This window comes from Cebus imitator, unplaced genomic scaffold, assembly GCF_001604975.1.
Source record: "Cebus imitator isolate Cc_AM_T3 unplaced genomic scaffold, Cebus_imitator-1.0 Scaffold68, whole genome shotgun sequence".
Classification (NCBI taxonomy): domain Eukaryota; kingdom Metazoa; phylum Chordata; class Mammalia; order Primates; family Cebidae; genus Cebus; species Cebus imitator.
The window spans coordinates 4,252,654-4,275,865 of NW_016107383.1; the positions used below are offsets into that span (position 1 = coordinate 4,252,654).

At 39.9% G+C, this 23,212-nt stretch overlaps 1 protein-coding gene across 1 annotated transcript in view; it reads right to left on the reverse strand.

Moving 5' to 3' along the window:
• SAMD12 (sterile alpha motif domain containing 12) overlaps positions 1-23,212 on the reverse strand; it is a 479,717-nt gene that overhangs the window by 31,026 nt on the left and 425,479 nt on the right. The window lies entirely within an intron of this gene.

The following is a 23,212-nucleotide window of genomic DNA, read 5'->3' on the forward strand; positions in this document are numbered from 1 at the left end:
TTTTTTGAGACAGGGACCCACTCTGTTGCCCAGGCAGGAGTGCAGTGGCGTGATCACAGCTCACAGTAGCCTTGACCCAAGCAGCTGGGACGACAGGCATGCACCACCACACCTGACTAATTTTATATGTTTTATAGAGATGAGGACTCCCTCTGTTGCCCAGTTTGTTCTCAAACTCCTGGGCTGAAGCAATCCTCCTGCTTCAGCTTCCCAAACTGTTGGGATTACAGGTGTGAGCCCACACCTGGCCAAAAGTATTTTCTATTAGAGTTTGGATAATAGGGACATGATTTGAGGAAGGGAGGAGAAAGGCAGCAGGAGAGATTGTAGATAAAAGCCAAGGCAATTTATTTCACAGTGGTGCTCATACTGGATACATATTAGAACCCCCTGGGGGAGCTTTGAGGAAATACCAATGCCTTGGAGAGTCAAAGTAGAACCTGAGGAGGAAAACCTAGGAAGCTTCAGTCTTTTCAAAGGGAGGAAGAGCATTGCTAGGAGCAAGAGCATCGTTAGGAGTGAGGTTTCTCTTCCAACGTTACACATCTCCTCTTGGCATAGGAAACAAATAGCTCTTCCTTGTAAGAGGAAGATGAGGAGGAGGACAGCCAGGAGGAGCAGGAGGGAGGAGCAGGATGAGGAGGGAGAGCAGCAGGAGGATGAAGGGGAGGCAGAACCCCTTCCTTGATGTTTTGTTGTTTGTTGCTGTCAGGAGACACTTTCTATGACTTTTACCCCTTGGCTTCCATATATAATTATTATTTGGAGTCAAAGTCAGTGAGAGAAATGTGAGCTCTTCAAAGAGAAAATATAATTTTGAAGTATCTCCTCTTGCTTTTTCTGGATTTTGAAGGTCATGCCAGCCAGTTTCTGCTTCAGCTATAACTGAGTTAGCCACCCACGCCACTGTCAAGGGCTGCCCCAAGCAATAAAATAGTGTCATCCAACACTGGTGCTCTGTCTCCAGCCTGCAGGGGGTCAGCCTATATTGTCCTCTTGAAAAGACCTCAGGCTACTGTGCATTTGAGTTCTTCCTGGTTTTAGCTTATTTGCAAGCTCTTCCAACATAAGCTGTTAATTTAATTTAACTTTTATTTTTGCTATTAGTAGGTGACTAACTCTCTAACAGAGATGGAGAATGACGCAGTGGGAAAGTCATGGGCTTTGATGGAGACTGACCAGGGCTCAGGTCTGTTTTGACCTTTACAACTATAGGCAAATTTTTTTTTAGCTTCATTAGCCTAACTTTAGTTTTTTAATCTATGACAAAGAAATAAATAATGTCTGTTTTTGTGTTCACGCATGCATTAGAGGCTTTCTCTGCGTGTGTGTGTGTGTGTGTATACATATATACACACATATATATGCATATATGCATTTTGCATATGTATATATGGAATGTAATAGAAAACCACCTGTTTTCTCCTACTGTAAATTCACTCACAGTTAATACTTTGCTTCTGACGCTAGATGTGTGTGTGTATGTGCGCGTGTGTTTTCCATACATTGATTCCCTGCAGATAGCAAATGGTATCCTACAATTTAACTGAATTCTCACACTCTGTCTGGAGATAGCATTAGATCTCACAGGTTAAAGGCTCAAAACCAAGACTGCCCTCACTTCAGATGTTAACTGCAAGTCTCAAGCTGTGGCTTGTGCTTCTGACTGATGGGCTATAAATCAAAAGTTTCCATGAACCTTTTCTTGGGTATGATCATTTGCTAGACTGTCTCACGGAACTCAGAGAAACACTTTACTTATGTGTGCCCATTTATTATAAAAGAATACAGCTCAGGAACAGCCAGGCAGAAGAGACACATTGGGAAAGGTATAGGGGAAAGGGATGTGGAGCTTGCATGTCCTCTTGGGGCATGCCACCTTCTACATGTTCAGCAAACTGGGAGCACCTGGAACCCCATAGCTCAGGGATTTTTATGGAGGCTTCATCACATAGGCATGATCAATTGTTAACTCCATCTCCAACTCCTCTCCCCTTCTCAGAGAATGGCAGATAGGGCTGAAAGTTCCAAGCTTCTAATTATAGCTTGGTATTTCTGACGACCAGTCCCTATCCAGAAGCCCATAATGTCACCTCATTACAACAAAAGATATTCATATTAACCAGGAAATTCCAATGGATTAAAATATCTGTGTCAGGAACCAGGGTCAAAGAAAACATATTGGAATAAGAATTCTCCCATTATCCCTATTGTTCAGTAAATTACAAGGGTTTTAGGAGCTCTGTGCCAGCAACAGGGGCCAAAGACCAAAATATGTATTTCTCTTTTTTTTTTTTTTTTGAGACAGAGTCTCATTCTGTTGACCAGGCTAGAATGTAATGGCATGATCATGGCTCACTGCAACCTCCACATGCTGGGTTCAAGTGATTCTCATGCCTCAGCCTCCTGATTAGCTGGGATTACAGGCACTTGCCACCACACCTGGCTAATTTTTGTATTTTCCGTAGAGATGGGATTTTACCACCTTGGCCAGGCTGGTCTTGAACTCCTGGCCTCAAGTTATCCACCCACCTTGGCTTCCCAAAATGCTGGGATTACAGGCATGGGCCACCATGCCCAGCCCTCAAAATAGTTATTTCTTATAAATCGCTATACATACATATATATATCACCTAACAAGTGATTTGAAGTGTAGTGGCATAGCAGTGAAAACTAAATTCTAGCTGTTATTAGTGTCCTTTCTCATGCTTTTAATTGACTGATTATAATCCTTTAGACCAGTGGTTCTCAAAATATTCTCTCCAGATCTACAGTGTCTGATCTGACACATGATAATAAGTAACATGGTTGAGTCCAGTTTTCCCCAACCTTTTACCCTCTTTGCCTGCCTCCTAAATCCTTGTTTTTATTTGCCTTTGGATTTGTCCTTGAAAAAGGTCTGCTTTTGTGTGGCGTCTTGGCTTCTAGGTTGGTACATTAGGTTTCTCAACTTCATCTGATTTCAGTTCCATGCAATAAATAATAGCTATTTTAGCTGGAGTTTTAGCTGTGAATAACTTCTTTCCTGATAACTTCATCTTATATTTATTGCCTAAAATGATAGATTGAAAGTCACCACCTAGCAACTGGCACATTTTTTTTCTTGTGGTCTAGTTACTTGTAATGATTGACTATTGCTATAGCTTCACTAGCTCGTCTTGGTCAAAAATGGATATAAGGGGTCTATAAATAGAGACCATTTACATACTCTCCAGATTATCAGTGCAACTTACTGAAATGAGTTCATTTGTACAGAATACTTTGTCTATCAATTTATTTCTTACATCTTCAAAAGGAGTAGCTGATTCAAGCCTATCTAGGATTTTATACTTACAGTACCTTTATTAGTTCTGTTATCTCAAACCCCAGATCTCCTGTTGGAGACTGGCTTTTTGTGGCTCTGTAAAAAAAGTGACTAAAATCTTAAAGCAAGAAAGAACACAAAAATTTTTATATCGCTTCATGTTCATTTCCCATATATTGCTCTGTCACAAAAAATTAATGCTTTGTACTTTAAAAGAGCCTTTCATCCCAAAACCTCAAAGAACTTTATAAATAAGCAAGCATGATTATTCACCTTTACAGGTTGGGAATGATGCACAGAGCTGTTAAAAGTGTATTGTGCATTATTGCCAAACTCAGGAAAAAGTTCATTTTAATTTAATGCATATAAAACTGGTTGATTTGGTGTTTAAAAAGTATGCACACTAGGTTTCTCTAGGCCTCCACAGACTATGGATATTAACAAGGCACAACAATGCTAAATCCAAATTTCTCTGACTTTTCTCTCCTTCTGCATGACTTAAGACCTCAGCTTCCTGCAAAGCCTCTTATGTATATCTAAGTCCCTAGGAGACATCTCTCCCATGTTCAAGAACTATCCATTCCTGCTGGGCCTCTGCTTCACTGAGGAGCAGAGTTTCCAATCAGGTGCTGGAATGCAGTTTTCCCCCACTGCACAGCCAGATACTTTCACAAAGTTAATCATGCCCCTTAAATGCTTAGCGACATGTTGTGATATGGGAGAGTGGGTACTCTTCCCTGCATGTTGTTTTCTATGAGGAGGCAGTCCAAGGAGAAGCATCTTGAACGCCTCTGTTTTGTAAGTGGCATTTCCAGTCAAGGAAAATAGTTCTGTCACTTCTTACTTCCCCCCATGGAGGGCTGGGTTCAGAGACGTGGTCTGATGTTGACCATTATGTCAGACTCAGCACTTAGCAGCTTTTGGGTCCTAGACACCATGGCCTGCTCCACCACATGCACCCTGGTGTGCACTCCAGGAGGCTGACCTGTAAGCAAGAGAAAAGCAGCCCATATGCTCCTGGACCTGGCCTGTTACAATCAGGAAATTCTCCTTTTGAACATGGAACTTTCACAGAACTTCAATGTCAGAAAAGGCCACTCCATCATCAGAATGGATCAAGACAACCACAACAACCCTCTGTATCATACGGAACACAGACAAAAGTGTGACCTTTGTCCAAGCCACAGAAATGGACAACCAGTTAGCTAGAAGAGGAAAATGCTATCAGGAAGTGGAGGAAATGCTACAATCAGGTATCCTAGTAAATTTTATGTAGAATGAGGATGCAATGCAGTAAGATTAAAGAAGCTGCTTTGCCTCCCTTTGCTGACAGCAGCAAATCCAGGATGAAGCCTCTTCTTTCTTCAGCCTTTCCCCAGATTACCCACCACCATCCCAATTTGAGAAATAGTAAGTCCTAACATCCCCTCACAGAGACTCCCTAAGGTTCTCTAGGCTGTGCATTCTGGCCCACTATAGTAAGCAACAAACCCAACATGTTCAACTACAGGTATATTCTTGGGGGTTGTTGGCTGGGGATTATTAACATCCAAGTGGACATAACAATGTGATATGATTTGGCTGTGCTCCCATCCAAATCTCAACTTGAATTGTATCTCCCAGAATTCCCAAATGTTGTGGTAGGGACCTAGTAATTGAATCATGGGGGCCGATCTTTCCCATGCTATTGTCATGATAGTGAGTAAGTCTCATGAAATCTGATGGATTTATCAGGATTTCTGCTCTTCCTTCCTCATCATTTTCTCTTGCCACTGCCATGTAAGAAATGCCTGTCACCTCCCTCCATGTGGAACTGTAAGTCAAATTAAACCTCTTTTTCTTCCCACTCTCAGGTATGTCTTTATCAGCAGCATGAAAACAGACTAATACACAATGGCTCTTTTGCCTTCTGATATTTGTTGGGTTTGGCTGATGGAGGGACCATTGGAGCGTAAGAGGAGAATGGGGTCAGGGTACTTATTCCCTGCCTCCCTCCCTCTCGCAACCTGTGCCCTTTCTTTCCACATTCCAGTGACCACACAGGCCCCACTTTGTCACTAGCCCTGAGACACTTCATCAGCTCTTGTTGATCAAAAGATATGAATAGATATTTCTCCAAGAAGATATACAAATGACTAACAAGTACATATTTAAAAATGCTCAGCATTGCTAGTCATTCTGCAATAATTCTTGGTTTCCCTACACTCTGGCCACATGTATAGCATCTGTTTATTAAAAGTTTAGTGAACCAGTGTGAGAATGCTTTCAATTTATAGCAATAACCAAAGCTTTCTTACTAGATTCTCCTCATTACATTCTCTTAGGTTGCGTTCTTCCCAAAATATTTTTCAGTCCTCTTGCAAACAGGCCTCTGGTTTGTGTGTCTCACTAGTTTGCCAGGTACATCCCAGATAGGGCAGAATTATGCTTGGACAAGTTTTTTTGTTTGTTTGTTTGTTTTGTTTTATTTTGTTTTGCTGCCCTAACCTAAGTAATAAGTTTAGGAAAAAAATCTTCAGAAATTATTAAATTTCAAGATCAACTGACTAGCAGGACTTTTCTTACTGATTGCCATGTAAGGAAACTGCAATTGCATACCAGCTGTGGAAATCAAGTCCTGGAGGAAAAAAAATTAGGGGTGTGAAGATGTATATATCGAAGAACAAACCCATTTTCACTATAAAGAAAGGACAAAGAATATTAATTAAACACATCAATGACTCTAACAATGAATTACCTAAGAGATCACCCTTAACACAAAGATGTTTAGCATTTTAATACTTATTTTTTTCCTTTAAAACCAACCACACAACAACAGAAAATGGGGAATACTATAGTAAGGAGGGAAGGAGCAGGGAAATGGTTGAAAAATCTACCTAGTGAGTACTATGCTTAGTAACTGGGTGACAGGCTGAATCACACCCCAAACCACAGCATCGTGCAACATACTCATGTACAAACCTGCACATGCACCCCCGAATCTAAAATAAAAGTTGAAATTATAAAAACATAAAGTAAAATAAAACTAACCACGGACAAAGTCCAAGAAACATAGTAGACAAATTTGTGGAAGCCAAATTTGTACAGTTCCACTGTACATTTCCTTGTACATTTCCACTGTACAAGGAAATGCAGATCCTCGCATTGTTTTAAGTTTTAGCACACTATTTGTTCTCCTCCTGACTTAGTTTGGTTCTATTATTGTTTTATCAAGAATGATACACTTTCTTTTTAAATATGTGATTTTGAAAAGCTTTCCCTACAGATGCAATTGCTTCAAAATTGCATGTCGGGGCTACATTTCTTTGTTCCTGTGGGAATACATCTTTACTTGTATAATGTAAGCCAGTATGAAAATAAGATTTGCTCAAAGAAAATTGTTTTTCAGCCATGCTTCAGGACCACTTGTAGTCTATCAGGCAGCTGCACCAATGTTATATGCAGAAATCCACTCTAGTTCTAGAAATGTTTACAAGAAGCAATGTGTATAGTTTTTGAAACATTTTAATTGCAATTGAAAAATAAAAAATGTGAAGGACAACAAAGGAATCTCCTCCTTCTAAACTGCTACCAACTGGAGTCAGCAAAGCTACCTGGAGGCTCCTCTATGGGGGTAATTTTTCTCAAAGACTGAGGAAGTCTGTTTTTTCCCCAACTTGTGGTTAAGTGTTTCCATATAAAGTCTTATTTTATATAAACACGTATTATGGAGATGGAAAATTTTGCATGAATTTAAAGATTAAACATGGTACCTTCAAGGAAATTTCAGGTTTGTGGTGGGCTGCACTGAGTCATGGTCTCAGACCCTGTAGGAACACTAAGGCTTTTATATCTGCTATTAGGCAATATCCATAAATTATACACATCATACATAGGGTGATCAGTTCATTATAGACTTGGAAATGCACAAGTGACTACTGTCTGTGTGAGGCCTCAGTTTCTCATTTGGGGCAACGATTGTACACTAAACTCATAGAGGGCTTATGAAGAGAGTTTGGCAAAGTTCCAGGTCCAATATGTATTAGTTATTATTAGATAGATTAGTTTAATATTTTGACTTGAAAACTGGTATCTCTCATAAAATGTGGGGGAGGCTTAAAGTGATTTTTAAGATGGCATACTCTATTCTATATGCATACTTTACAAATTATCTTCTTTGCAGATTTCTGGGAACACATAGTTCTCAACCAATAACACAGATCAATTTTATCACTGTCACTTTTGAGAAGTATGTAAGGCATACAACTGTAAAAATAAACCCAACTCTTGCATTTATGATTAATTGATTTTCACAGGGTGCCAAGACAATTTGATAGGGAAAAGGAGTCTTTTCAACAAATGGTGCTGGGACAGCTAAACATCTATATGCAAAACAATAATTAGTCATTCTGCAAATGTAAACCAAAATCACATTGAAATACCATCTCATAAACACTAGGATGGCTATCATGAAAAGATTGCAAAATGACAAACATTGGTGAGGATGTGGAAAAGTTGCAACTTTCACACATTGCTGATGGAGATGTAAAATGGGTCAGCCACTTTTGAAAACAACCTGGCAGGTCCTTAAATAATTAACGTATAGTTATATGAGCCAGTGATTATACTCCTTAGTATATATCCAAGAGGAATAAAAACATTTGCACACACAAAAATGTATAGATAAGTATTTATAGCAGTGTTACCTATAACACAGAAGTGGAAACAACCCAAAAGTCCATTGACTGATGAATGAATAAACAAAATGCAATATATCCATACAGTGAAATATTATTTGTCAATGAAAAGAAATGAAGTACTGATACATGATACAACATGAATGAATGCTGAAAACATGCTAAGTGAAAGAAGTTGGAAGCAAAAGACCATATATTGTGTGGTTGCATTTATATGAAATATCCAGGATAGGCAGATCTACAAAGACAGAAAGCAGGTCAGTGGTTTCCAGGGACTCGGGGAAGGGGAGGCTTGGAGAGAATGGGGAGTGGCTGCTTATGGGTACAGGATGTTATTTTTATTTTTGGTCAGGTTGTAAAAATGTTCTAAAATTAGATTTATGATTGCTTGGCCCCTTGAATATACTTTAAATGTTGAATTGTGCATTTAAAATGGGTGAATTGTACATATTGTTTGATCTCAATATAGCTTTTTTAAAAAAGAATGAAAAAAATCTGAAACAGGTCATGAATGTCCTCAGTATAGGTTTTTAACATATAGAATATATGTTTAATCATTGCTTTGGTTCTGTTTAACACTATATTTTATAGCAGTCAAAGTCTGCATCCCCGTTTGAGCAGATTGGAGACCATTAGAAATTGGGATGGGAATGTAATTAGTTGAGTTGAACCTTAGCCAAAAGGCATTGTATTCTACCTGGAAGGTACTATTGGATTTTTTAAACAGTTTTATTGAGGTATAATTGATATAAAAAATCTGCACATATTTAATGTTTACAACTTGATGAGCTTGAATATGCACATACGTCCATGAAACCATCACCACAATCTAAATATATCCATCACTTCCAAAAGTTTGCTTCCACCTCTTCCCTGTTTTTGTGATAAGGGCACTTGAGAGCTCCTTTTTAATTTTTCTGTATACAATATAGTTTTGTTAACTATAGGTATTGCCGTACCACAGACCTCTCTTATCCATCTTGCCCAACTGAAACTTTCTACCATTTGAACAGCTCCCCACTTACCCCTCCCTCCAGGCCCTGGGAACCACCATTCTACTCTCTGCTTCTAGGAATTTGGTGGTATTTGTCCTCATGCTGGTGGAATCATGTGATATTTATCCTTCTGTGACTAGCTTATTTCACTTACTATAATGTATCAGTTCCTAAGAATAGGGTCTTCTGTACCTCGCCTAAGATAGGAATCATACTTTTCAACCAGCTCCCCTTTCCTGTTGGGCAAATGGTACAGAATTGACGCATGGTTTAGAGTGCAACCTCCTGAGTGAAAAACACTATTTCTTGCCTTGCCTAAAATTTCTTTTTACTTCTTTGCCTTCCATCCAAGTATTGATCGAGGCAGGGTTCTGTGTAGCTTACAAGGTGTTAGGTGTTGTCAGACTGTCATGTTAGAGCTCCACAGCCCGCCACTGTAATGGGCTGACTGTCTTTATGGAGGTGGAGAGCAGAAGGGCAAGCTGGTGGATTAAGGAACAGAAGCACTTGCTTTAAAGGGCCCAGAGGCTTAGCTCGAAATCAGTGCCCCTGGAACCTCCATCTTACTGACAAAGCAAGTAGCTGTCATTGTACATTACAAGGCTCTGTCTTAGACAAGCAGTCTCTGTTTTCTCTTATGTGATGGGCTATTTTTGGATGTGTTCTTGACCATTATCTAATATTATATACATATACATATAATGTATATATTTAATTATAGATTATATATTTATATTTATATTATATAATATACATATCCATAACTTTTTTTTTTTTTTGAGAAGGAGTCTCGCTCTGTCACGCAGGCTGGAGTACAATGGTACAATCTCGACTCACTGCAAGCTCTGCCTCCTGGGTTCAAGTGATTCTCTTGTCTCAGCCTCCCATGTAGCTGGGACTACAGGCATGCACCACCATGCCCAGCTAATTTTTGTATTTTTAGTAGAGATGAGGTTTCACCATGTTGGCCAGGCTCATCTTAAACTCCTGATCTCAGGTGATCTGCCTGTCTCAGCCTCCCAAAGTGCTGAAATTACAGGCATGAGCCACCATATCTGGCCTATATATATATCCATATATATATAGGATATCCATATATATATATATTATTTGGCAATTAAAAATACTGTCTGTTAGTAATTGTAAATAATATTTTAGATGGGATGATGTATAATAAAAAGAAAAAATTATTCCGAGTCAGAAAAGTTCAAATCTTGGTTCTGCCAGTTAAAAGTGCTGGACCTTGGGCAAATCATGCAAACTCCTTTTGGGTTTTGGCCCCCTCCTCTGTCAAAAGGCAAATAATTTTACCTATCCTGTGGGACTGATGTGATGATTCAATGGGGCAATGTTTGCCAAAGTGCTTTTGTAAAGTTAAAAGGGCTCTCATAGTCATCTTGTTGTATGTGGACCTGTTTAATGTCCCCAGTGAGACTGAAGGCTCCCTGTTTTTGCAGATCCTCAGGATGAGTGAGGACACTCAGTTCAGATTTGCTGATTCTTTTGGTTGTTTTGAGGGCCTTTTGGTTGTTGGGAGACAAGAAGTGTTCAGGGCACCTTTTTCTGAATTACTTCTAAGGAGACTGGGACATGGCATGAGTCAAGTGTATCTGAGGGGGTCATTCACTTATTCAGTAACTGTTAATTGAGTGTTACTTGGTCTAGATGCTTGGGGAAAAGTGGTTCATTACACTATAACTGGCAAATTCTCCACTTCCAGGAGCTGACATTCCAGTAGAGCAAGATGATCCAAATAATCAATGAAATAAAGAAATATAAAATTTCAGACAATTTTAGGCACACTACAAAAAATAAAGCAAGATAAAAGGGTAAAAAGTGGGGGTGAAGACTTTGTTTTTTCCCCCATTTTATGTTGATAAATTTCAAATCTATAGAAAAGTTGAAATAATAGTTTGCAATGAACATGCATTTTCTCATCACCCAAATTCATCAATTATTAACATAATGCCACATTAGCTTTCTTTCTCCCCTATATGTGTGCATGTCTTCATGTACTTCTTTGTATATATGTGTTGGTTTTTGTTGTTGTTGTACCATTTAGAACAATTTATAAATATCATGGAATTTTATCTCTAAATAATTCAGCAAATATTTCCAAAGAACAGGATCTTTACCTGTGTAACCACAATGCCATATGACTCTCAAAAAATTTAGCAGTAAAGCAAAAAGAACAAAGCGGGAGGCATCATACTACCTGACTTCGAACTATACTACAAGGCTAACAGGCTGGCTGCTGGTTCAAAAACAGACACATAGGCCCATGGAACAGATTAGAGAACTCAGAAATAAAGCTGCACCATCTACTACCATCTAATCATCAACAAAGCCAACAATAACAAGCAATAAGGAAATGACTCCCTATTCCATAAATGGTGCTGGGATAAATATAACTGGGTAGCCATATGCAGACGATTGACACTGGACCCCTAGTTTCACCATATATAAAAATCAACTCAAGATGGATTAAAGAATTAAATGTAAAACCTAAAACTATAAACCCTAGGAGAAAACCTAGGAAATACCATTCTGGACATTGACCTGGGCAAAGACTTCACGACAAAGACTCCAAAAGCCATTGCAACAAAAATAAAAATTGACAAGTGGGAGCTAATTAAACTAAAGAGCTCTTGCACAGCAAAAGAAACTACCCACATAGTAAACAGAGAACTTACAGAATGGGAGAAAATATTTGCAAACTATGAATCTAGCAAAGATCTAATATTCAGAATCTATAAGGAACCTAAACAAATCAACAAGCAAAAAACAAATGACCCCATTAAAAAATAGGCAAAGGACATGAAAAGATGCTTCTCAAAAGAAGACATACATATAGCCAACAACATATGGAAAAATGCTCAATATCAGTAATCATTAAGGAAATGCAAATTCAAACCACAATGACATATCACCCTGGTCAGAATGGCTATATTAAAAAGTCAAACAGTAACAGATGCTGGCAAGATTGTGAAGAAAAGGGAATTGTATACACTATTGATGGGAAGGTAAATTAGTTCAGCCGCTGTAGAAAGCAGTTTGGAGATTTTTTAAAAGAACTTAATAGAATTACCACTTGACCCAGCAATCCCATCCCTTGTTATATACCCAACAGAATATAAATTGATCTATCATAAAGACGCATGCATGTGTATGTTCATCACAGCACTATTCACTATGGCAAAGATATAGAATCAATCTAGAAGCTCATCAGTGGTAGATGGGATAAATAAAATATGGTACATATACACCATAGAATACTACACAGCCATAAAAAAGAATGACATCATGGCCTTTGCAGCAACATGGTGGAGCTGAGGCCATCATCCTAAGTGAATTAATGCAAGAACAGAAAACCAAATACTGCCTGTTCTCACTTACAAGTGAGAGCTCAACAACAAGGACACATGGACACAGAGAAGGGTACATGGGGTCTATGTGAGGATGGCAGGAGGGTGAGAATTGAAAAACTACCTATTCTATTATGCTGATTACCTGGGTGACAAAATTACTGGTACACCAAACCCCTGTGACATACAATTTACACATGTAACAAACCTTCACATGTACCCCTTGAACCTAAATTTCAAAAAAAAAAATACCACCATAGTAGTATATAACAACATTATTTAACATGGTGTGAATTCTAATTTTCCTCAATTGTCCCATAAATGTCCTTCATAAATGTTTTGTTATTGTTTGTTTGTGTGGGAAAGTGGTTATTTGGGTAATGAAAAAAAGTTTCTCTACAGATGTGGCATTTGAGGAAAGATCAGGGTGTTGAGAAAGAAACAGTTGTGTGGTGTTGATATAATGCATAAGCCTAGGCATGGAGAATAGTAAGGTCCCAAGGTAGGAATGAATGGATGTGTTTAAAATATCACAAAATTGGGCATGAACAAGAGGGAGTGTGTTGGACAGAGAAGTTGGAGAGGCAGTTGGTAGCAGATGATGCAGGGTTTATGGAGCTGCTCATGAGTTGAGTTTTTTTTTCTTTTTTCTTTTTACTTTTATTTTACTTTATTTTATTTTTCTTAAGGTATATACTATATCCAGCATTTCTCCATATGTTATCCCTCCCCACCCTCCTCACCCCCTGCTCTTCCTCCCCTAACCCCCCAACTGCCCCCAGTGTGTGATGCTCCTCTCCTTGAGTCCACGTGTTCTCATTGTTCAATACCCACCTATGAGTGAGAGCATGAGGTGTTTGGTTTTCTGTTATTGTGTCAGTTTGCTGAGAATGATGGTTTCCAGATTCATCTGAGTCCCTGCAAAGGACACAAACTCATCATTTTTTTATGGCTGTGTAGTATTCCATGGTGTATATGTACCACATTTTCTTTGTCCAGTCTATCATTGATGGGCATTTGGTTACACTTTAAGTTCTGGGGTACGTGTGCAGAACCTGTGGGTTTGTTACATACGTGCCATGATGGTTTGCTGCATCTACCCCCGCCCCGTCATCTACATTAGGTACTTCTCCTAATGCTATACCTCCCCTATTCCCCAACCCTCTGCTGTCCCTCCCTTACCCCCCACCCCCACCACCCAACAGGCCCGGTGTGTGATGTTCCCATTCCTGTGTCCATGTGTTCTCATTGTTCAACACCCACTTATGAGTGAGAACACATGGTGTTTGGTTTTCTGTTCTTGTGTCAGTTTGCTGAGGATAATGGTTTCCAGCTTCATCCATGTCCCTGCAAAGGACATGAACTCACTCTTTTTTATGGCTGCATAGTATTTGTATTAAGTCTAAAGGGGAAGCCACTAAAGATTTTATTTTAAGACAAGGTCTCATTCTGTCACCCAGGCTTAAGTGCAGTGGTGCAATCATAGCTCACTACAGCCTCTACCTCCTGGGCTCAAGCCATCCTCCTATTTCGGCCTTCTGAGTCCCTGGGACTATGGGCATGCAACCACGTCCAGCTAATTTTTTAAAAAATCTTTTGTAGAGACTGGGGTCTCACTATGTTTCTCAAGCTGGTCTCAAACTCCCAGGTTCAAGCAATTCTTGTGCCTCAGCTTCCCTAAGTCCTGAGTTAACAGGCGTGAGCCACTGTGCCCAGCCACCACTGAGGATTACCACCTGGGAAGGAAGCTGGGCATGGTGGCTCATAGGTGGGTATAATTCCAGCATTTTGGGAGGCTGAGGCAGGAGAACTGCTCGATCCCAGGAACTTGAAGCTGCAGTAAGCTATGATCACACCATTGCACTTCAGCCTGGCGGACCCAGTGAGAGCCTGTTTTTAGAAACATAAAATAAAATAAAAAAATAAAAACAAAGGAGATGCCATTAGAAATTGAAAACTGAGAAGCAATATGGTCTGATTAATGTTTTGAATAGATCATTCTCTGTGATATGTGGAGAACAAACTGAGTTGGGCAAGTGTGTGGTAGGAAGAGGCCCTTTCAGAAGCCCAGGTGGCTGATACACATGCAGGTTTATCTGCTCCCATCTGGACTAACCACACTGCCATATGCTTCTCTTGCAACCTCTCAACCACTGTTTCTATGCTGAATTGAAATGTCCATAAATCTGAAAACCCGAAGCCATCACATGGTGGCCCAACTTGTCAAACATCAGTTTTGGGTATCCAGGTATGTTTGAGTAACTCTATGAGTACAGTATTTTCTTATGTTTTTCTTATCTTACTATTTTATAAGAACAAGTGGAAAATAAAACACTGAATGTTTGAGGCTGGAGTTAAGAAGCATAAGCCCCATACGTTTAGTGTTAAAACCTAAATTGAAGTTATTAGTCAGTTGACAGTGTTAAATCTTACTTTAAGCCAAGCAACTTTTTGTTCATTTGCGAAGGAAAGAAGCAGCTTAAAGACCATAGACACACTTGTGGAAATACGTGCAAGAAACACCTACAAAAAGTGAGAAGTTATATACTAAGTTTCAGCTCTTTTGGACAAAGTACTTTATGAAAAGCATAAAAACCTATTGTATGATTTTTCAAACACTAGAATTTTTTTTTTTTAGACAGAGTCTTCCTCTTGTTGCCCAGGCTGGAGCGCAGTAACACAATCTCGGCTCACTGCAACCTCCACCCCCTGGGTTCAAGTGATTCTCCTGCCTCAGCCTCCCAAATAGCTGGGATTACAGGTGAGTGCCACCATGCCCAGCTAATTTTTGTATTTTTGGTAGAGACAGAGTTTCAGTATGTTGGCTGGGCTGGTCTTGAACTCCTGAAGTGCTGGTTTTACAGGCATGAGCCACCACGCCCAGGCACACATTTCTTATATTGAATTAGTCAGAATAATTAATGCTAACTGCCACAGCAAATCCTGAAATCTTGACAGTTTACACACACAAAGCTATTTCTTGCTCATGTAAAGTCTAATGTACATGGGGCACCTCTTTCCTTGTAGCCTCACCATCTGGCAAGTGTGGCTCTGAAAGTAGCCTTGGATGCTCAAAAGAGAAGCACAGAATGAAGCAGTCTGCCTGTTCATGCTTCTGCCCAGGGGGTTGGGAGGGCATATCCGTTCTGTTTATAGTCCATAGGACTCCCTCCTTCCATGGCTGGCAATGGATGCAAACATTTGGAATTCTTGGAGAGTGTCAGTGGTTTCTCTACAGTTATCATATATGAAAGTAAAGAACTCTAAACAAGGGGCCAGGCGCGGTGGCTCACGTCGGTAATTCCAGCACTTTGGGAGGCCCAGGCGGGCGGATCACCTGAGGCTGGGAGATAGAGACCAGCCTGACCGACTTGGAGAAACCCATCTCTACTAAAAATACAAAATTAGCTGGGTGTGGCAGTGCATGCCTATAATCCCAGCTACTTGGGAGACTGAGGTATGAATCACTTGAACCCGGGAGGCAGAGGTTGCAGTGAGCTGAGTGTGCATCATTGTATGACAGCCTGAGCAACAACAGCAAAACTCCATCTTCAAAAAAAAAAAAAAAAAGAATTCTAAACAAGGAAATCTTCAGGGATGCCTGATGTGGCTGGCCAGGTATGAGGGGCAGTATTTGGAGTAGAAGACTCAGAGAAGTTAAGAGCATATCTTCTTTTAGAGCTCTCTTTTGGAAAACTTTTCTCTTTCCTCTTGGCCTCAGGTTTTCTCCCCTACCTTTTGAAGATGAAGTTATTACTAGAGTCTAGTCCAGGTGAAAGAGGCCCAATGCCAACCAAGCACTCAGGTCACATTCTGATTTAGGCCAGAAGAGGCAAAAAAAGGGTGTTTGCAGTTCACTGTCTGGCTCAACCAGATACAGGACTAGGCAGGAATTTTGGATCAAAACTGTGGGTACTTATAAAGCCTGGATTAATCTGAATGATCCCTCATACCATCACATATCTGCAATAGCAAAAGGCCATGGGGCAGGATTTGGAGTCCAGACCCCCATCTATTATCACAATCACAGCTTAGCATGGTCACTGAAGATGAGAATTTAAATCACGTAAAGAACTAAATTCAGAAACAACACTCAGCGTCCAAGTACAATTGCTTTGGAGGTTTAGCCCAGTTGCTGGCAGCCTAAAGCTGGTGCTCCCTCAGCTGAACTCAATACCCCATAGACAAGGATCTCTATATCGGCTCCCTTCTCGGTGGCTCCTAAGGGGAGGTCAGGTGGCTGAAATGACACCTGTACAGGACTAGCCAGCTTTGTAAGCCTGTTGTGTTCTGAATCCATTATCTTGCCCTGTCTCATTCACTGTGGGCAGGTGGGAAGAGAGGCTGACCAGAAACTCTGGTTATTCACATTTGCTTCTGTGGCACTTAAGGACTATGGGTCTGACAAACAATAGATGTGAGCCAAAGGTTTGGGATTACAGAAATTTAAATGCCTAAAATATGTAATACTCACAAATATCCATGTACACAGCACGATCCTTCGCTTCTACCTCCTCCCTTCCCCCAACCTCTGATCCTGGGCCATTTCCTAACCATCTTGCAGTTACGCAGAACCATGTGGCTTATTCTGTCTAGTGGGCTACGGTTGTGAGTGTTTCATGCCTTTCTCTCTTTGTCTCTCTCTCTCTCTCTCTTCCCCCATTTATTTATTTATTTATTGAGACAGGGTCTCACTCTGTTGGCCAGGTTGGAGTGCAGTGGTGTGATGTTGGCTCACTGTAACCTCTGCCTCCCAGGCTCAAGCAATCCTCCCCTCCTGAGTGGCCGGGATTACTGGCACATGTCACCACACTCAGTTATTTGGTAGAGATAGAGTTTCATCAAGTTTCTCAGGCTGGTCTCAAACTCCTTTGCTCAAGTGATCTTCCTGCTTTGACCTCTTAAAGTACTGGGATTATGAGCATGAGCCACTGGACGCAGCATCATGCCTTTCTCTTCCTTTGCTTATAGACCAGGAATCCAGGTTTTCCAGATGTGAGAGCCTCCACTGTCAGGCTGAGTACTGCGGGGAACAGAGTCCCCAGCAGCCTTACCTGAGTTAGGCATGTAAGATAAGTCAGGAAGAATGGTTTAGTATGCTAAGCTATTAAAACGTTTTAAATTCTGTATTAACATTTCTTTTTTTTAGAGATGGGATCTTGCTGTGTTGCCCAGGCTGGACTTGAACAACCGTGATCAAGAATTTCTCCTGCCTCAGCCTCCGGAGTAGCTGGGACTACAGGTGTATATCACCACATCCAGCTAAACTATTGAAATGTTAAGTTTTATTTCTGGTTACCATAGCGCAATCTAACCTATTATGATTAATATCAGATTCACAATAACATCTCAGCTCTGCTGCTTTCTATTTAGGGCCTCTATTTTCTCATCTGTAAAGTGGAGATCATACCTACTGCCAGGACTGTCATGTTTTTGTCTGCCTTGCATTCCATGCCTTCTGAGCGTTGCTCTCACCTCAAAATTCCAGGAGACCCTTTGGCTATCAATCTGGGGATACACTTTCCCAACAACAGGGCAGCCAATTAGAGAGCCACCTCTTCTTGGACACCCTGATTGGGGCAAGGTGTAGCATGTGACCCCAAAATGGCCAATCAGAGTCCATTTTTAGGACGGGTGGATGTCAGGACAGAGGGTATCTTTCTGCATAAGCCTAGGGCTGTGAGATGTCACCTTTCCCATTCATGGAAGCAAGCAGCACTTGTGGACACTGAGAGACTGAGCTAAAAGGCCCATCCAGCCCTGGTTTTTCTCTATTACATCATCCAATAAATCTCTCTCTTTCTGTCTCTCTGTTTAAGGTAGTTTGAGTTGGGCTTTAGTCGCTTGCAACTGAAAGAGTCCTGACCAATGTTCCTACCTTGTAGTTATTAGAAGGATCAAATAAAACAATGCATTAAAGTACCTGTGAAATTACAAATGCCCTAAACGTAATTGCTATTCTAGCTGACATTGGTTGCTAGAGGGCTTTAGTCATAAGTGTGCTATCTTGTTTATTCCTTATTCTCAATCCTTTAGGTAACCTTAAGATTTGACGAGCTCATAAACGGAGACCACATTATTTTGGACCCCACAGAATTTTTTTCCACTTGGCTGCAATAATCTCTTTGTCCTTTGCTGCCTTGAAGGTGCATCCTAAGAAACAGATATTTGAAAACCTTTATTGCGTATGCTGCAAGGAAATTGTCTACTGCTTCACTCGGGGCTCCACCTATAAAGAGACATTAAGAAAATTTTCCCAGACTTATATGGGAAGGAAAACGTGATGTCTTCTAAGGTGATATTTCTACTTTTACATCCCCATCATCAGAGAAGACTGAGCTTATTATATTCTTAGGTATTAAAGTCATAGCCCTCAGTACAGTTCTTAAACATTCACATGACTTTTGCATTATTCTCCACTCTACATCCATGTTTATTTTTATGGATGTTGTAAATTCTGTATCAAATCACTATGATGGCCTGCAAGGTTGGCATGAAATTTATGGTTTCTTTTTTAATAATGATGACCAAAGTGTATAGGCTATGCCTGCATCCTTGTCTTGATGTTCTAATGGTGCTACATTTTCTCTGATTCTGATTTTTGTTTATTTATAGCTTTATATTTTATAGTATATTTGCTTATGAATTGCCGCAGCTGCTTAGTGGAAATAAATGAATTATGAATAAATAAAAGCTCTTGAATCATAAAAGAAACACTTGATGAGCCTGAAATTATACCATATGAGGGCACTGGGGATTTACTTGGTTTCTTACTAATAGCCTTCTCACCCCAATATAAGTTAAATTGAATAACACATTGAGTAAGAGAAGGTGTTTAAAATTTTGAGAGAAACAGCACAAAAAGACATAGCTGGTATTCTCATTATACACAAAAAATCAAAAGTCCTAATTTTAAGAGAATACATTCATACCAATTCTGGAAGACAGATGTTGGAACAGTGTTTGAAAGACCAGGTCCATTTGCTTCCTTTTCACCAAAAGCAATAGGGAAAATATTTTTGTTAAATATGTCATTATATCTTCAACTTCACATATTGGGCCAGAAATTATGCAATATAAATAGTTTTACTATAAACACCGAAAATTGAATTAGCTGGTTTTTTAGATACCCCTAGAAGCATCAAAGAACACAAAAATGGAGAATGAGGTCTACAAGTCAAATGCCTGTTCACTTACGTATGTCCTTTGCTGGGCAATATTCTCCATGAAGACCAGACTTTCTCTGTACAATTTCCTGTCGTAGTCCAGGGCCTCCAATGGGAGGCACCCAGTAAGTACTTGTAGAATGAATCATGATTACCTCCCCATTTCCTGTGAGAGGAACTTTGCTGCGTCTTGAAGGCCAAGTCATTGCTGACTATGTTTCTTCTTCTATCATACGTTCTTCACCAATTGACTTTTGTGCAATTACTTAAAGCAGGAGTTCTTAAGATGAGGTGGCTTCAGAAAATTCTTGAATCCACTGAAAATGTATGACAAGGTGTGTGCATTCGTTACATTTTTTTTAAAAAAGCATCCACAGCTTTCAGCAGTGTTTTCAAAGGACCTTGTGATCCTGAAGAGTTTAAGGACCATTTATGCAAAAGATTGTCTAGCATAGTGCCTTGTGGGTGCTCGATACACGGATATACACTTTTATGTTTCCCAGTCAGGAATAACTGGGTTAGCTCTGTGACCTGGACTAATAATTGAATCCTTTTAAGCCTTAATTTCTTTTTCTTTTTCAATTTTTTTTTTTTTGAAAGGAAGTCTTGTTGTGTCACCTATGCTAGAGGGCAGTGGCGTGCTCACTGCAACCTCTGCCTCCCGAGTTGAAGCGATTTTCCTGCTTCTGTCTCAGGAGTAGCTGGGATTACAGGCATCTGCTACCATGCCTGGCTAATTTTTGTATTTTTAGTAGAGACAGGTTTCACCATCTTGGCCAAGCTGGTCTTGAACTTCTGACCCCGTGATCCACCTGCCTCAGCCTCCCAAAGTGCTGGAATTACAGTCGTGAGCCATCACACCCAACCAAGCCTTTATTTCTTTATGTGTGAAATGGGAACTATATCTTACTATTATTATGATTTTTTAATTTCAATAGCTTTAGGAAGTAGTTTTTGGTTACTTGGACAAATTGTATCACGGGGAAGTCTGGAATTTTAGTGTACTCATCACCCAAGTAGTGTACATTGTACCCAGTAGGGAGTTTTTCATCCCTCAGCCCTCTCTCACCCTCCCGCCCTCTGAATCTCCAGTGTCCATTTTACAACTCTGTATGCCTTTGCATACCCATAGTTTAGCTTTCACTTGTAAGTGAGAACATGCAATATTTGCTTTTCAATTTCTGAGTTATATCACTTAGAATAATGGCCTCCAGGAAAATGATAATATCCAACAGAATATTGTTAGAATTAAATGAGGTGATGTAAGGAATATTTGACCCATAGTAAGCACTCAATTAATGGAGCTAATTTCTTTGTTAGAGGAAATTAAATCATGTTTCAGAGACCGATATCATATACTCACCAGGACTGATTCTCATTAAAACAATCTTCGTTTTTCAAAATGAAATAAATAGATTTTAAAAAAACTTGAAAAAAGGTTTTGTTTTCATGAAGCAACATCATTTAATGATTTTGCAATGTAATAGAAATGAATACAAGAGGAAAACAAAGGCAGGGACGTATCTGTCTTGCCCAGGGTCAGAGAAGAAGTAACCTGACCAAAGGGGAATTAGGTCTTTGAAACTCTCCCAGTCTCTTCCCTCTTCCCTCCTGCCTCCACCTCCATCACCGTGTGTGTGTATGCACACAAACACAAAAACACACTCTCAGAAATGTCATTATTTAAGAGTTAGGCAGAAGATCTTTCTGAATCCTTTTTTTTTTTTTTTTTTTTCTGAGACAGAGTCTGACTCTATCACCCAGGCTGGAGTGCAGTGGCGCCATCTCGGCTCACTGCAACCTCAGCCTCCCCAGTTCAAGTGATTCTCCTGCCTCAGCCTCCGGAGTAGCTGGGATTACAAGCACTCACCACCAAACCTGGCTAATTTTTTTTTTTTTTTTTTGTAGTTTTAGTAGAGATGGGATTTCACCATGTTGCCCAGGCTTGTCTTGAACTCCTGACCTCAGGTGATCTACCCATCTCAGGCTTCCAACGTGCTGGAATTACAGGCATGAGCCTACTGCACCCAGCTCCTTCTTTAAAATATAGTTCTGAATTCACCCTCTTTCTAACTACCTTAATTTAATTTTTAATAGAATGTCAACAAAGGGAAAGTATCCAGCATCAAGTTTAATACTATTTGTTCTTTCTTTCGAAAACCTTGAAAGACTTCTTTTTTCCTGATTCCGTTGTATCCAAGAATAATTTTTACAGATTTTTGGCTTAACCAATAAAAATCAATACCTGTTTGTGTTGATGAAGTTACCAACTGCAGACCTGTTTGCTTGTATCATTGCTCAAATTGTAGTTCCAATTTTTGTTTTCTTTGAAAAACTGCTTCTGTAACACCTGGGAGACAAAAATATTTGTAAAATGAAAACATACTCTTTAGAATTAAGAAGGAAAGTGAACTATAGTGTATTAGAAGCTTCTAGATTTTCTAGATATGTGCTTACTTTAATTTTTTATTTCAATAGTTTTTGTAGTACAAGTGGTTTTTGATTACATGGATAAGTTCTTTAGTGGTGTTTTCTGGGATTTTGGTGCACTCATCACCTGAGCAGTGTACACTGTACCCAATGTGTAGTCTTTTATCCCTCACCCCTCCCCCACTGTGAGTCCCCAAAGTCCGTTATATATTCTTATGGTTTTGCATCCTCATAGGTTAGCTCACTAATAAGTGAGAACATATGTTATTTGGTTTTCCATTCCTGAGTTACTTCACTCAGAATAATGGCCTCCAGCTCCATCCAAGAATTATGGGCTTACTTTAAAAGCAAAGTTGACGATAAGATTGTCCGAAATTAGAATGGAGCTGAAGTAGTGTGTTGCAAAGGAATTACAGGAGTCCATCTATTCCAACACCCTAGTATTCCAGAAGAGAATGTTAAAATCTAGACAGATGTGAGTCTTGGCCAAGGTAATGCAACTGTTCCCCCTTCTCCATCCATGGCTGGTGACAGGGCTGGGATGTAATAGGTTAACCAGGCTGAACATGTAGTAGCTGTTTTGTAGTTATTTTCATTAATAGGAAGTGGCAGGTTTGTTTTTAGCTCACTTTTTACCCCCCAGGTCTCTATCTCCCTCTCAGCGGGTCCATCTGGCACCACTTCTTTCCTGGGGGTCTGTACACTCACCTGCTTGAAAGAACATTGCCATGAAGCACTGTGTGGCTTAGAATGGCATTTCCAAAAATGTTTGTTCTATGGGCTGTAAACTGATATTCTCTGGGGAAAACAGTTGACGCTTGGATGAATTTTGAAAGCGCTGCACTGAACATATGTGTATGATTATTTCTTGCAAGATTTCTCAGAGCCTTTAATATGCTAATAGGCATCCCAAGTCTCTAGGATAGGGGTAAAGTACATATATCATGTTTTCAGAGCTGACTTGATTATGAAACATTCTTGCATCTCTCCCCAACCCCAGGATCTGAGAATAAATGGGGCTTAAGTTATCCTTCCAGAGATATTTGCGTTTTAATATAAGATATTTAAGAAGTGTTTGTTGGGCTGCTTTTCTTAGTGTGTAATATCCTTAAGGTCAGGAAAAGTGTCATTCGTCCCTGAATCAACAACACCTAGACCAGTACCGTGACCAGTTCTTGTCACATAGGACAAATGGCATGAGATCCACCTACGTTCGTTAAAACAAGAAAAGATTTAAAGCCCCACAAGGCTTACTTACTGGAACTAGAATTTAAAC